General features: G+C 36.0%; 1 protein-coding gene across 2 annotated transcripts in view; it reads left to right on the forward strand.

Moving 5' to 3' along the window:
• Positions 1–921: 921 nt before the first annotated feature.
• Positions 922–16965, forward strand: part of sick (sickie) — a 417791-nt gene continuing 401747 nt past the window's right edge. For both annotated transcript variants that reach the window (XM_070107203.1, XM_070107204.1), the window contains exon 1: positions 922–1029. The gene's annotated coding sequence lies outside the window, so the exon portion shown is untranslated. The remainder of the gene's footprint in view (positions 1030–16965) is intronic.

The raw sequence follows: 16965 nt of genomic DNA on the forward strand, positions 1-16965 counted from the left end.
TTACGTGCAAAACAAATACTTCAATTATATAAAAAGTGTCATGTGTAAAAATGACATAAAGTGAAATTAAGATAAAAATTGTAAACATATTTTAGTGAACTAAATTTTAGTGAATAAATGAAAAAAATATATTTAAAAAAATATATAAAAAAAATAAATTAAAAAATATTTAAAAAAAACTATGTAAAAAATATTTAAAAAAAAATTATGTAAAAACTTTTTATTTTTAATATTACCCAGTGTAAAATTTTACTAGTTATTTCAAAAACTCCCGTTTATCAGTTCAATGATTGTGAAAAGCATCAGGCGATTATGCAACTTTAAAAGCTATACAAATGCAATCCCGAAATAATTTGCCGGTTTTTGCACACCGCGCATACCTGCAAACACACAGCCATACAAATATATACATATGTAAGTATGTATGCAATACTTGAGTCCACTGCACGCCAACCAAACCCCCAATTTTGCATATCTTAATTGAATCAAGTACGAGCACAACATGTCTGATTATCTACAAATTTACAATGTGCCACAAAGGCATGAACCTGCGTGCATACGCTTCAACGCATATCACACCATCTACGAGCGGCAACACACACACACACACACACATACTTGCTTACACACACCCACATAAATTACGTGTTTCGCGCTTCAAGGCCTCCTACTATATGGCGCTTTCGCGTTTATCTTAAATCGGTGTAAGTGTTTTATGTTCGCGTTAATCGCTCCATCGGTGCACGCAATGCTGCAACAACAACAGTGAATGTGAAAAGCAACAATAGCTTTTTACAAAAAAGTGCAATAAGCAAGTGATGCGCGCTCATGCATACCGGTAATGCTACCGAGTTCAGCCCCTGCCAATATTTTGTAGTGAAAATCATTTGAGTTTTTAGTGTTTATATGTGTGTGTAACGGTAACCACCACTTATTAGTGCATAGTGGGAGAATATAAATTGTCACTCTTGCTGCGACACAGGGATTACACAGTGGATTTACGCATGCGGATGCATTGGTTTCCGATGGGTAAGTCGATTTTATTGCTAAATATTGCGTAAATGCGTAATTTATTACCCTAATCATATATACGTGTCAAAGCAAAAATGCATTCATTGTTATAATTGACCTATTTTCAAGTTTCTTCCATGGGGTAAAAATGTAAATATGAACCAATATAATATGTTAAGCCATGCCACGTCTAATGCTAATCCTTTGCAAAGTAAACGTTAGTGCTTGAAAATTAATGGCATCCATCTAACTTTGTCCGCTTGGTTGGTTACTTCAACGTTATTAGTTATTTATGCTTCAAGTACTCGTGCCCAACCAGATCTTGCGGTACTTCAACAAATTAAGTCGATAATATTAGAAAATGTTTTTTATTTCATTATTTAATATTGGTTTGTATTGTTGGACATCCCAATCGCAAAACAAAGAAGATTTTTTAAACAAAAATGTTTCCAAACTTGGGTCAAAGGACATACAAGGTCATCATCTCAGTTTCTCCATTATAAAATCAAAAAAAAATATTATTTGCACGTCTCTATAATCCTCAATATGTGGCCTTTCAGTTCAATTGGAATAATATTTCTTAAAATCCGGCTTACAATTGACACCCAATTACTTTAGGTTAGGTCATACTGACTGGCTGTCACGCCATATATAGACTGGTCCTTAGTAATGTCAGAGTGAGAGTTCAGTTTAATTTGAGCTGAAGTATTCGTCATATAGCAAGTCAACAGTTTTTTCCAACTTTAAGATTGATTTAATATCTACTTTATATATACTTTATCTAGTCTCTTGAGCTGCGAAGTTCCTAGATATCTACGACAAGTTTTAGATAAGACTAGACAGAAGCAGAGGAGGTGTTCCTGCGTTTCTCTCATGCTTAATTTTCAGTACTTTCTGCATGTATCGTCGTTACTAATGGCCATGTGATGCCTAATGACATGCAGGCCTTTCGAAATAAAGTATAAGTAACAAACATGCGTGTTTTACTTTGGGGCTCTAGCACATAAGCTTGGCGATCCTGCATGTCCTTAAGACATTCCATCTGACACTGATCCGGCAGTCAACCCTTTCGAAAATTTTATTTTGTATGGCTTTTAGCGACTTTGCGACCGATGAGACTTTTGGCAATCTCCTCAGCTATTTCGTTTTTCGAAATGTCCTTATGGCCTGTAATCCAGTATATATGCTACTGATTTCCGGCAACCACACCTCTACTTTGTTCTTGCTGCTAAAGACATTCTCTGACGTATTGTGTATATAATAATCCTATCTTAATTGCCACCTGGCTATTTATGATCGATTGATCTTCTTTATATTGTTTCAAGTATTATTAGAGTGAGATCTTAAACCCTGAGCGCAAGAGTTATAGGCCAACAATTTCTAGAACTACAAGTGTATCCACTCGGAATAAGTACAATTATCGCAATCTTTTGGTAAACTAAATTCAATGAAATCCAAAAATAGTTTGGACTACTATTTCAAAACTCAAGAAGTTTAATTTAAACAGCTGATAACTGTTTTCAAAACCTAGAGAAAGGCACCTGTGTAACTGATAATATTTATATATTCAAGCATGCACACATATAAAACAAAAAGCTTGCTATACTTCATTCATAATATCTCAGCAAAATACGTGCAATGTTTTTTATCGTCACTTTAAATGCCTAATTCACAATGGCCTCAAAAATCATGCCAACCACCTTAACATCGAGCAGCAAATGTTACGCAACAAAACGCATTCGTACACACGCAACCTCATACCGGGTTAAAATTAAATATTTTACACCTTTTTTGTAAATAGCGAAAAAAAAAATGAAAGTAGCGAAACGGCACAAAAGCGAAAGCAAATGCCGACGCAAACTTTGGTGAAAAGGCAAAATTGAATTTTGCTTCCGTTGCACAAAACGTGTGTGAAAAGCAAAATGAAGTAATCTGGCAAAAAGGTGGCAATAACGCATACTTTTGCTGCCTGGTGATGCTGACGCCAACTAGCAAGCATACTTGCAGGCGCAAACATGAAAAGCACACGAAGCTGTGTGCGCGAAAAGTCTATAAAAATATTTACGAGTAAATATTACAACTACCCAGGGAGAGCTCCCAGGTGGCATAATATTGCGTTATATGGAGCAGACTTAAGTAAAATTGGAACGTGAGTTGAGTGCATAAGTACACGTGTATTTGTTTAATGGAAGTTTGGGGGGTATATACAATTTAAGCAGCCCAAAGTAAGATGTTTCGCACAAAAGACGAAGTGGCAATTTAAAGTGTGCGGCATTTAAGGGCGCAAATGAAATGGAAATGGAAAAAGGAATTGCTAGAGCAAGATAAATACTACAACAATGACATTTTCTGTAGCATATGCACAGGCGCTTATGAAGAACAAAGCCGCCTACACGTGCGGCGCCAAAGCTTGCTACGTCATCGACATTGCATTTCATCTCGCTTTTCCTGTAAGTTCGCTATATGATTCATACACGAGTTTATGTTTGAATTTTCTGTTCACATACACAATTAAGGCAGCGCATGAAACTGTTATGAATCATGCTAGTGTGGGCTTGTAATTTGAACGCTATTGGAGCACTGGATTACAAAGGGGGATATTTCACAAGTAAGACGCATGAATCTTTCCGGCAATACTGTCACTTCATCTGCACTTTTATTACTTTCCTGCGCCATTTTTATTACCCTAGTATTATTACCACTTCTGTTTGCATTGTTTTCCAATTTCCTCATTTTATGTTAAATGCGCGCTTGTTGGCAATGCATTTGCACTGTTTGCCAGAATATTGTTTTGATGTCTGTGTGTATGTATGGAAAGAAGCAGGTCTTGAGGGATGCAATAAATAAATGTGTAAATGTAAAAAATTCCGACTAATATAATTATGACAAATGAAAGTGCATAATGCACAGAAGCAAGTAGAAGGAGAAATTGGCGCGCTTCGTACTAATAGTAATCTTTTAATTTTACTGGTCATATTGTCTCGTCATACCTTAGCTAAATAAACTCTTTTTTAACATTCTGTACGTTGTCGGTCACAGTGGAAGTGGAGAGGGCACCCTTACCCCAATTTCATCCGATTAGAAACGGATCGGTGCTTTCTTGTCCTTTTGCGCTCTAGTGCTGAACTTTTTGAACTCCAGTCAGCTCTGCAAGCGTTCATCAACAACCATAACTTGTGCGGCGGCGAGATCCTCCTGGCACTAAGTGAATCTCATTGTCCAATGAGCTCATATGCAGTGTGGTTAAATATTTTGTCGGACGCTCTTCGCAAAACCTGATGGAGGAAGGCGAGGTGGAAGCATATAGACAGTTTCTACTCTAATTTTCAACTTTTATCAGACTGAGATCAAAATATCACCTTCGGCGAACTTAGCGAAGTGGTTGGGATTGATATTAACTGCCCTAACAAATTTATGGTAAGCTTAAAACGCTTCGTCGGTCTTTGAGAATCTGTTGATTCATCATTATGACTTTTTGGGTATCACAAAGGATCCAAGTGAGATCCAGGGCTACCTTAGGTGTGAGCATTAATTCTACAACCAAACCTAACCTAACCTGTACATTAAACTTACAAGCCATGTGAGGGTTCAAACACCGTAAAATCTTACTTTAGTGAAGTGTCAAAACCATAACACAAATCAGTTAATAAATCAGTTTCGATATCAACTAAGCGTTTAGTTAAAAAGCTATCAAGGAACACATCATTAAGCCACTAAAAGTTTCCACCCAATACACTTGTTGTAACAGCTAATCTTTAATTACAAAATTAAAACGCTTTCATACTAATTTGCCCACGCGCACTTCTCGCCAGCTACAGCAAAACCATTTAGTTATGCACCCTGCGTTTCTTCACCCTCTGCTGCCTTGGAATCAGATCTCCACTCACTCCAACTTCCAGCTAATGTTCTCCCTTTAAAGCCTCATACACAATTTTGGGGCGCTTTGACACTCGTGCCAGCTTTCTTGTGAGCCTGATAGCCTCTTGGCCCTTTATTTGTCAATCATTATCATTTTATTTGTGTAAAGTGTCCGCAAACAACCACCCAGTTTGTTCGTAGTTCACAAAACACTCCACACTCCACTCTCGTATACCGCTACATACTCGTCGCCAAACAAACTATACGCCCGTAATCCATCCCACCACCCAACAGGCCTTAACTGCCTAACACCACGATAACAAAGAAAGTTTTCCTGGCGACTCATACTCATCTACTTGTAATGTGGTGTGTCCTACGACATCCTTATTTTTTTCCTGCCTTTTATTCGCTTTCTAGCTGCTTGCGAGCTGCTCGCTTGGTGTCAATGCTATCAGCGTTATCATCAAACCACTTGTCATTCGTGTTCATGTTAACAGCGAAACTCCTCTCGTCTGAAGTATTCTTTAGATTACCATCTAACACGGTGCATTGGCGTTACAGTTTTGTCTGTTCGCGACTTTGCCTGCTCTGGTTATTATTTGCCGAGGAAGTCTCATAGTTCTTCAAGTGTAGTGTTTTCGTCAGCTGTCATTCAGCAAAGTGTCTGTTGTTGTTGCTTGTAAAAATTTTCCAACTTGCTGCCTTGCTTAATCTGTTGGAAAACATCAGCAACAATATTTATGCTAATCTGCGGCTGTATTCATAAAAAAATATGATGATACTCGTACTCTGTGGGGTTTTGTGCTGAAGTTACGTTGTTAGGTAGTAAAGCACGTTTTTAGTTAGTTAAGAGGATAAATGTAAATTAGCTTCGTGTAACAAAGCTGGCCAGCTGGTTTCGTTTGTCATTAGAAAATGTATATACCGAATTTTGGTAGTCACTGTTGGCTTTAGTTGAAGCTGATGTACCGCTAGGTGACAAAACTACTGCAATCTTTGATCTTTAAAAACTTATGCAGTTTTTTTCAGCAGAAAATAAGTTTAATTATTTGTTGTTCTAAAATGGCTCAAATTTCTTAAATCTGTGGTTTAACACTTGAATAAAGTTATCGGTTTAGCCACAAGCCCTTACCAATATTCTTAAGTCTTTGGTTTGACATTCGAGTTCTGTCTTCGGTTTTGCCACAAGCTCATACTAATACTGCTATCGCCTTGAATCGCAGCCCAACCTAAGTTGGTTCCAAAAAAGTTTCGAAATACTTAGACTTTTACGTGCACCTCAACAATCGTCGCTTTTTTCGTGTATCTTTGACTTTTCTAGGCAGATATTCAAGCCAGACATATCTTTATTTTTGTTTCAGGAAGGTTAAAATACTGTAATGTTCTGTTTATAGTACTTCATACAACGTTTTCTGATCTAATCAAAAATTGCATTTTTGGCAGGCCTAAAACGGGTGAAATTATTATTTTTTTGTATTTTTTTTACCCTGGATTATTGTACTGATAATATCTTCTAGCAGAGAATTTTTTTTTTTACTTTGCAGCAGCATAAGAACTTTTTTTTTGCATCGTCGGAGATGAAGCGTAACTCGAAAATTTGTTTTCAAAAACTTTGACTGTTTATTCCTAGAATACATATGATTGATACGGTAGTGTTTTAATTCCCAAATGTCGCTGCTTTTAAGCTGTCCCTCTAAATGTATCGCTTAACTCAAAAATAAATACTCAGTGGCACCAGTAATAGCCTTAATTGACTTATAGTTTTTAGTCGACTTGAAATTTTCTAAAGCTATAATAAAGTTTTCAGTTCGTCTGATTCTATCGGTCTGTCAAGTGCTGAATTGCTCTCACACATTACTGGTCTTAGGGCTATATAAATGAACTAATGAAACGTCATCATGCGTTAAAAAAAATATCATTCGATGGCTGTTTGATTCTGTAACTCAGCAGTATAAATGTAAATTTCATTGACGCCTTCCACTGACTTCGCACGTATTTTATATTCTCTCTATTTTGTCACCCCACTATAGGCTACATACCTATTAATCTAGATTCTCGATAAGGGCAATCATAATGCCGTGAAAAATAAAATTTTTAACTTGTGACCATTTATCTTAAATTTTGAGACGCTATATTGTGAGGTAGTTTCATACTTGACTATAAATGTAATTTAAATAATTCATTAGTCATCACTAAGGTAATAAAATATTCAACTACGGACAGGATTGTGTTAAAATATAAACTTAATTTATTTAATAATGTTGCATTAACAATAATTTCACCCTTACTGATTGTCCATCATTCAAACCACATTATTCATTTACTAAATCATTTTTAATTTCCAAATAATAATGCAATTAATGCCACATACTTAGTATTAACCCTAATATATATACATTATCACGCACAATAATTTATTAAGATTACGATTAAATGAAATTTAGAGCTTCCACATAACGGTTTATGTTACTTTAAGCATTAACTTTAGGAAACCACAAAACAGCCGCACAATAACCAAATTCTTCGACTTTTGGGTTGGATATTATAGCAATCCAAAGTACACGCAGACACACTAATGACCACATACATTTATAAATATGTAGTTGTGTATATAAATAGATGTATTGTATATAGGCATGTATGTAAAGCAAAGGATATTGGGGAAGCGAAAGCAAGACTTTCCTACCCCATTAAATAAACATTTGCCATAAAGACTAAATGTCAAAGGCATACACACAGGCGCACAGGCTGTGTAGCAAGCTTATGCATACACATAAAACTGACAATGTATGCAGTGGCGTAAGAAACAAACAAGCTGTGCCCTGCTTGCCCAAGTTGGTCGCTCACTTATACGCCACTCACTCATTTTCTTGTCTAAGCACTTCAGTCACTTTTATGAGCCTCAGCGTTTCCTTTATCTGAACATATGGTTGCATGTATATGTAAACATTTGTAAGAAGAAAAAAATACTGAAATTATATTTATTTGACTTGTGGTCCAGTTTAGTCTGTTTTCCTTTTCAATGTTTGCAAAGCTCACACAGAGTTTTATGTCTATTTTTTTATTTATACAGTCATATTTACAGCATCTTTTTTAACATTTTTGTTTAATATTTGTTGAGTTGTTGCTATTGTTTTAAACTTTTTGTTGTCTACCTTTCCTTTAGGCATCATGAATAGGCAAGATGTGAACTCAGTTTTCTTCTACAGAGGAAGTATGTGCCTATATAATCGTATAGTATACTCTCGTGTGTATGTAAAGCGTGTCCCAAAATTAACGCAAGCTTAGAATTAAATATAAAACATAGTTTTTAGCCTTTCGATTGTTATTTTTTTATTGAATCATAAAGTACATAAGATAGGTTTATTTATGGAATAAGACATCGCTCAAATGACCATACACGGCTTTCCATACACATACGCACTGTCGAACTTCTCTATGACTATTCTGCATAAATGTGGCTGAATTTCATTGATACAACGTTAAATCTCCTACTTTAAAGCCTCCAGCCCAAAGCCCGCACGAAACAGTGACACGTTGTGGATGCATTTGTTTTTTGACAATCTCATATGGGTTTTTAGAACGCCAAAAGCGGTAATTTTGGCAATTAACAAACCCATCAAGGTGAAAATGTGCTTCATCACCACAAATGGCGGCAAAGTTATATTTTACGTTATTTTGGGACACCCTGTATATATTCCTTAATATTTGTTTATATTTTGTTGTTGAACCACTTTTTGTGTGTCACATGCCACTTGTCACTTGCCTCTCATACTTCTAAGTACTTGACACTTAACATTGTCAACTCATCACCAACCAACTTTTCTAGGACATGGCTGAAAGTTATCTCTTTGGTATTCCTTTTCTATATGCTCTATATGTGGTTGAATCTGTTTTTAAAACTACTGAAACAAGAACATGATTATTTAAGTAAATATTTGTTGTGATTATTTTATATTTCTTTCTTTCCTTGTCAAAAATATTAAAAAAAATGTTAACTTCGGCCAAAGCTAAAAGTTAATGAGTACGAGGTGTGTTTTGAAGGTGAATTTTTATGTGGATTCGATTATCGATATTTTGTTACAAGTATAATCGGACACATATGTTTAGCATGTGCTTGCATTAGGAACCAATTTCGATTAGTAGTTTATTTTTGGCAACAGAAAATGTTTGTCACGTTTTTGGGTGCTCTTCGATTTTTAACTTTTGAAAAAAATGGATCAAAGAATATGTATTAAATTTTGCGTTAAAAATGAAATAAAGTGCTTCTTGTTGTGCTTATTCTTGAAAATCGTCGAATTACTATTAGGGAAGTTGCAGAGGATTTTGGCATATCAATTGGCTAATGCTATTCAATTTTCTCGAATGTGTTGGGCATGAAACGTGTGGCAGCGAAGTTGGTTCCAAAATTTCTATGTTTGGAGAAAAAGCAAGGTCGAATTACTATCGCTCAGGAGTTGTTGAATACGTCAACAACGATCCAGGTTTGCCTAAGCGGTTGATTTGGCGCCCTACGACTTTTTCCTATTCCCAAAACTAAAGAAACCAACGAAAGGTAAGCGTTTTGCCACAATCTATTAGATCAAGTCAGAATCGAAGAAAGAGCTGATGACCATACCAAAAAGCGCATTTCAGAAGTGCTTCGAAGATTGCAGTGTTTAATATTCGAGTGGGATTAATTTGAAGGGAACAAAATAGATATTGATGAATAAATAAGTACTTTTCAAAAGAATTCAAAATTCATCTTATCCTTTGAACACATCTCGTATATTGGTTAATCAATTTATCTTCAGCACAGTTATGAAAAGGGAAACGCTTACAAAATTATCTAAGCTTACAAAAAAATTTAATAATCTAATAAACAAAGTCATTCGATGATCTGATAACTAAGCAATGATTTCTTCTTCTTTCTGTAGAACACAAATTAGTCCACAATAGACAGAACCAACCGATCCATTTGATCGAGGTTCTATGACAAAGGTAAAGAAGGATAAAGATATTTCGCTAACTTGAGTATGTTATCAAAATTTCCTTATTGATATAGGGCTGCAGGCTTATACCATTTCTTCGCTAGTATTGATATTAATTTAGAACTAAAACTATTAAATTTGTAGGAGGAGGAGGCAGCGGGAACAATAGCCCATACGGTGTCATTAAAAACAAAAAATACTTTTACAACCAATATATTTCTAATGTCCGTTTTCATTTATTAAATATACAACTCCAATGGTAGAACCTCTTTTCGCAAAAAATTTAAAATTTTGTCAACTTCTCTCAGATAAACACAAACTTTAAAAGTTACTTTCAATGCAATAATATTTAATAGAAAATTATATACATAAGTCGTACTCGCTATAATAAGCCTTCAAAAGTAATGAAAAAAATTACTGGTATAAGTCTCAAAACTGGCATAATTAGGAAGTTATGGTATAGCAAGCGGTTAAACTAATATAACGAGCTACATAACTGCAAATTGTTGTTGTTGTTTTCGCATACAATTTTTTTAACAAGAGAGAAGAGTTCAAACGTAGCGAGTAGAAAGAGTGACGAATCGAAGTCGCAATCTTGGTTCGCTATACATCTTTTAAATTTTTTATGAACTTGAATTTTCTTTTGAAAAGGCAAAGGCCGTTAATTCTGTTGAGAATCTCTGTTTTTCCAAAAACTTCTTAATAAGTGTCAGACATTTGGAAAAAAAACAGAACGAGAAAGCTGTTAGACACGAAATCGTTAACCAAATACATACAGACTTTTCGAATTCACGTTCTCACTTGTTATTTTGTACAACTCTCAAGCAGCAATTACATACAAACTAATAAATTCTATTTCATTTAAAATGTCAAAAAGCTGTCTGACCAACGATTTAATAAAACTTCACAAACGCCATTGTGTTAAATGCTTGCAATGGCAGCAAAGTTCAATAAAGTCATAGTAAGTACGTGCATTTCCACAAAGCAATTCCGATTCGCAGCAAATATTGCCATATGAGGCGATAATTTATTTAAGCATAACGAATTGCAAGCTGCACATGCGACCGACAGACGGTTAAACTAACTGTTAAGGGTAGTTGTTGTTGCTGTCGTTGTTGTAGAAATGAAAAGGGATAGCACAAGTTGCTGCGAGTGCCTCGCAATTTTCATTACACACCCACACTCCTCCGAGATAGTCTAACAATCACTATTTGTAGAGTGCAAATTACAGAATGATATGTGGGTGTACCTAAACAAATACTCGCCCAAATGCGCGGCATTCTTTTTCGGTTCATCCGAAAGTCAAATAGAATTGGGGTGTTTTTGCTTTATACCTCTCGCAACGTCGTTGCATGCGGCAGCAGCTGCAGCAAGTGATTTGTGGATAAAGCGATAGAGCACACCAAATTGTTTGTGCCAACTATGAGAGACGGCATAACGGTAGGTGAAAGCAAACATGTTGAATGAGTTAATTCAATGAAGCGAACGCGTTGCACCTCAAGTAACTGCTGACCATGCGGCGTAACAATTTATGAGCGCGCTAAAGACAAAGCACCTCGTTTTTATTGTTATGGCCGTATGTGTACATGACATGCTTAATTAAATAAATAAAAATGATTTACAAACCATGTTATTAATATATATGCACCGTGGAGTCTTATTAAGCTAACTGAACAAGTGGAACACCACACGCATAAGAATATGAGCGTAATTAAGTTTGTGCGCCCGGTAGTATGCTACTGTGTACATTACTAGTGCAGCATTAATTAAGCGTACACTCTGCTGTGATTACTCAAGCAAACATATACAAGTATAGAACAACGACAGTACAGTACTTTACATGCCGCGCAGCAAGTAATGAACCACAAAATGTTTATGGCCATACTAAAGCATACTATGTATATTTATACTATGTATGATATATTTGTATGTATAAGTGTAAGAGCATAAACCATCCAGCGTTGGTTCTTCATTATTTCAAACTTGATTGTTGTTGTTGCGCACAAGGAAAGCGGAATTTATTAGCTGCTTTCGCTATGACCACACATTTCACCTTTTAGTGTTGGCAAGTTTATGCGCCAAAAAGGACATGTTAATCTGCCAACGCCAGCTGCTTGCCACAACATGTGTATGTATGTGGTGGTGTATTAAATTCCACTTGCGTACATGTATTGCTTGCTCTTGATCCCGTTTGGTCACCTTCGGTCAGTTGACAATGAATATTATTAGCTGTGTTTACGAGCATTGCTTAGACCTTAGAAATATTTTCAGCTTAATTGCTGCGCTCTCCTCACTGGTTTGCGCCTTTTGGAAAACTTTGCATCGGCAGCACAAATGGTAACTGTGAAAATAAATTAAATTGCTCTTTAATGAAGTTATGTACCATAAAGTAATGGTTAAGCACATGCTTAATGGCAAGCAGTGACGTAGCGAGAAACAAAAATGCCAGAGGGGGTGGAGGGGTATAGGTGCGCTTTCAATTAGTTATGTTAATAATTCCTTTTTAATTTTTAAAAGCAAATAAAAAATTTTTTCTTAATCATTTAACGCTATTTATTATAAAGAAATATAGAATTTAAAGTCCTACCTATAAAAGTTGCTGTTGCAGACAGACGGCAAACTCTATTTTACACGGATTCATGAAAATATTTTTAATCTCGCATTCTTATTTACTTTTTCTGACATTAGTTATAACATTTTGGTTAAGTTAAGTTTTGGTAGTATATATAAAAATTATTAATAAGCACCTCTTACAGTAATTTAAACTACGCCAGTGACTCCATTTGTGTGTTTAATCTGTACGACATGCTTAATTCATTTGTGCTTTTCCCTTTGAAAGCTTTGCCCTGCGGGTGTTAATTATTGCTACTTTAATTCGTGCCCCAATTTGGCTTATTCTAAATGCCTTTTGAAAGTGAATTAACTTAGAATTGTACATTTAACTGAGTAATCTCACAAAATTGTGCAGGCTCCAGTGTTTTCTTTAAATATTTATACTATTTTCGTGTATATGCAGAATCTATGTGCTTAGTAAGATTTTTGCTAAAAACATTTTGTAAAGCATTTGTATTCTGAAGATATGTTGTTCAACAATAGACCACTTGTTCTAATATAGAATCCGAAAATAAAAATTGAATACCGAATACTTTTAAGGGAACATTCGATAAGAGTTCGATCGGCTTCTAATTTTTGAGTTACCTAAAAAATTCCGTTGTTCGACCAACTAGTCATCATCACCATTGCCTGTATCTCTAACAGGAGCATCTCTCTCTCTTTAAAACCGACCCCATCATTATAAATATCGTTTGGTTCTCTACCAGAATATAACAATATTTTTGCCGTTGTTAGTTGGTGTTCTTCAAAATCGTTCCATTTATACGCTGAGAACCCATTATTTCGACGTTAGTTCGTTTAAGTGCTTCCTTGTTGTAGTTTAATGCAGTGATAGAGCGCTCTTAGATTCATTCCATGTGGCTTAGATTCCACGCGACTTAAGGCTGAATGTATTTTGCGGTTTATTTCGATGCTTTTTTGTGGTTTCTGCAATAGAACTCGTGTTGACGTTGCATGAATTTTGCACTTCTTGGAGACTTTCCAATCTTGATGTGTTGATTCATGTTGAAATTAACACTAGCTTGTATATTTCCCGGAGCTTAGTGGAAACTATAGTCCTTTGCTAAATAAATACCAGCCTAGTAATAATAGACTTTCAGGAGGCCTGCCGCCGATACCGCTGGCATAGTTGGAGCTCATCCGCTGCTATGCCTACAACATGAGGCTACCGACTCTTGTGTGGTTGATTATATTGTACATTAAAGCATTAACATGAATGACGAATCGCCGGTTGCTATAAATTCCTTATATAATGATGCCTCTCATCGGAGCTCAGGATATATGAAGCGTTCATAGCAGCCTAAAACTGACACTCTTTCTTCACTTAGCCGATGAAGGCTGTTCCAGACTGCTTATTGGTTATTGGCAGTTAAACCTCATATCTCAAGGTCTTTCCTTATCCGCAACCTGTGACCCGTCCGGTTGTCTACAGCTCAGCACATGCAAATTAGCTCGAGTCCACAACCGACCAATTAATCACTTATCAATATTTTCCATCTAGAGAAGTAAATTGTAATCCTTATTCAATATTATAATATTATATACGATAGCATACCCTCGTATGCTAGAGTGTAACCTCTCCATTATTCCCTTAACTTATTGAGTGGGGCAAATAAGTTGGATTAGGATGTTCTGCTTGCTCTCATAGATAAACGCTATGTTACACATTTTTGAGTTTCTGAGCTCATAGGGATTTTAATGTTGTCAGATTTGAGACATTGAAATCTATATCTTTTTAATGCTGAGAATGTGAGAAGCAGTGGTACGACTTCGATTAAGTTTTACTACTTATATTGGTAATTTTAGCGAAATAGCATCACGAAACCGAAATCGATTACCAAACTTTAATTTTTTTTTTAACTTTTACTTTCTTTCCATAAAAGCAAAGATTTCAAAGAAAATTTAACGATTTTCTCAGAACTCGGTTCCTCTCGTTGTATTTAAGTTACATATGTCTTTATAATTTTTGTTATATTTAGAAACTAGATATTACAACGGCGTCAAAATGGTTTCTTCAGTTACCTCGGAGTGTGCAACTGTCTTTAATTTATCCGATCCCCATTCACTTAGTTTTCCTGCATGATGCACATGTCAAACCAGATAATCAATACTCCGGGGATGACTGCTAGACTGACATGAATTTTTTTCACCCAAAACAAACAGCAGTTAAATGCTTTTGAAGAGCTCCACCGCAGGGCGTTGTGGTGGTGGAGCTTTTCAAGTGGAGCCCTTGCTTGGCACCCTTCTTCTACAAATAAACAAAAAAAAAAAACAGGGTGGAGATACTCCAGCTACATATAGCCATACTCGCTGGTTATTCATTTAACGCTGATTGGTGGTGGACGGACACATATAGGTATTGCTAGTGTGTAAACACTGTTTGTATGTATATATGTATGTATGAGTAAACTGTGAGTTCGTTGATTATTCATCAATGATGATCAGGTCGTAAATTTTTTATTTGCCATAACACACCGTTCCCAGGCAAACGACTCAACTGTCAAACAATAACGGTATACAGCACGTGACCGTTACAATTACAAATTGCAGTTTGTTTGCGTGGGTGCAATTTGTTAGGCTTGTGCGTGTTTGTGTCAGCTCACTAACATTATATTGTACATACTCATACATACTTACACACATATATACTTAAGAATACACACACATACGTACAACATATTTATTTGTGAATATATGAAGTTAATGTGGCAGTTATCTGCAGCGTGACAGGCAAGAAGTGTAAACACTTGTTGTAAGCACAAAGCTCAAAAAGTCAAAAATCCGCTATTTTTGCTACTCGTGAGTGCTCAGAGCGATGCCATAGCGGTTGTCTTATCGTCGGTTAGCTGTCGTTTAGTTGATTTTCGACTATAAATCACATGTTCGAAACACCGCAACGCAGCTTGATTTATTGTTGCATTCGTATCAATATTTAAGGACTCAAAAATTTCTAAGCTGCCTCTGCAACGCTACCATTGCCACTTCCACCAGCAGCCAGTTGCTGGTGGCTGCTTTCTCTACCGGCAGCGCCAGTTGTTTGCTAATTGACTTAAAATTCAATTTGACAGCGCAGACGGCTTTTACGCCAGCGGCAGCATGAGCTTGGTCACGTGTCACAACAATGCTAACGGTCCGGTCATTGCCCGTTACACAGTGCAGCTGTTTTTGTGGATTTGCCTTTATTACATCTGAAACTTTGATGTGTTAAATTTTACTTAACCTCAAAACGCTGACCATAAACTGCCGCTTTATAATAAATTAGTAATTTTCATGCTGTTTTTATTAACCATTCGGGTTTTTAAGTTTTACAACTTAATTTGCTCTCACACCACTTCACTGCCTCAATATTTATGCTTTTCGAAGTAAGTGTGTTCTCTTAATGATATTTTGCTCCCGCCAAGGTAGCTGCGCGCTTTAAATAGCTTTTGTTCGGAGTTGAGAAGCTTATTTGCGTCATTGATAAGGGTGTGTTGTGGCAATATGCCTTTTGAAGTTTACTTTCATTGCTGTGTCATTAAGCTGATTGAGCAGATTCGGTTCTAAAAAAGTATGATAATTTGTCTTGAAGTGAGATCCTATCTATGAGCTGGAAATGTAAGCAAAAAAGCCAGCAGAAAAGGTTTCTGGAGACCTTATTATGCTTTGTGGCCTCTCTGCGTAACTGTCCATATGTATGGACTAAGAGTTTCAAATTATTTCTGTTTTCCACATCTGTATTCAAGCTGATTTCTGCTTCAATTTATTTTTCTAGAAAGACTCAAGCCATGTAAGGAACGCAGTATAATTCTTAGAAAATTGTCGATATATGGGTTATCTGACGCCTGATATCGACATCAGAGAAGTTTAAATCTCTTATACTTTAGTATTGAGCTGTTTAGTCGAAGAGACCGAAACACATATCTTCGTCTTCGTCTGAATGACTTGTTTTCGTCAGCAGCACCAGCAACTAGAGAGAAGCAGCAGCTGCCGCAGCAACAAGCTTCCTGGGGACCTCGATGATCGTGAACTTAATTAGAACGGACCCTGGTTGCAATAAAAACAAGAAAACAAAACAACAAACCCTTCACAAATGCAAAATTTTCCTTCCAAGAACTAGATTTTGATCGGTCAGTTTGTATGGCAGCTATATGCAATAAGGACTTGATCTGAATAATTGCTACGGAGATTGCATCAAATATACATATAACTGCTATAAAAACTGAACGATCGGAATAAACTACTTGTATGGACAAGTTTGTATGGATATAGCCTCCAATAAAATGCTGTATGCTCAGGGTATAAAAAAGTCATAAAAAACTTCAAAATAAGCTAAGATGAGAAAACAACAATTCATGATCAAAACAAAAACACGAAAGAAATAGAGTTACAAGATGAAGTAAACACTCAAACGTAAAGTGAAAAAACAAAAATCAAAACCGATAAAAGAAGCTGCCACTAAATCCAAAACAAAACAATACAACCAAAATCATGGACGACCTTTATTTGTTAGGGCTTCTGGAACAATAATACATAC

Source organism: Bactrocera oleae, chromosome 3 (genome assembly GCF_042242935.1).
Source record: "Bactrocera oleae isolate idBacOlea1 chromosome 3, idBacOlea1, whole genome shotgun sequence".
In the NCBI taxonomy this organism is placed as follows: Eukaryota; Metazoa; Arthropoda; class Insecta; order Diptera; family Tephritidae; genus Bactrocera; species Bactrocera oleae.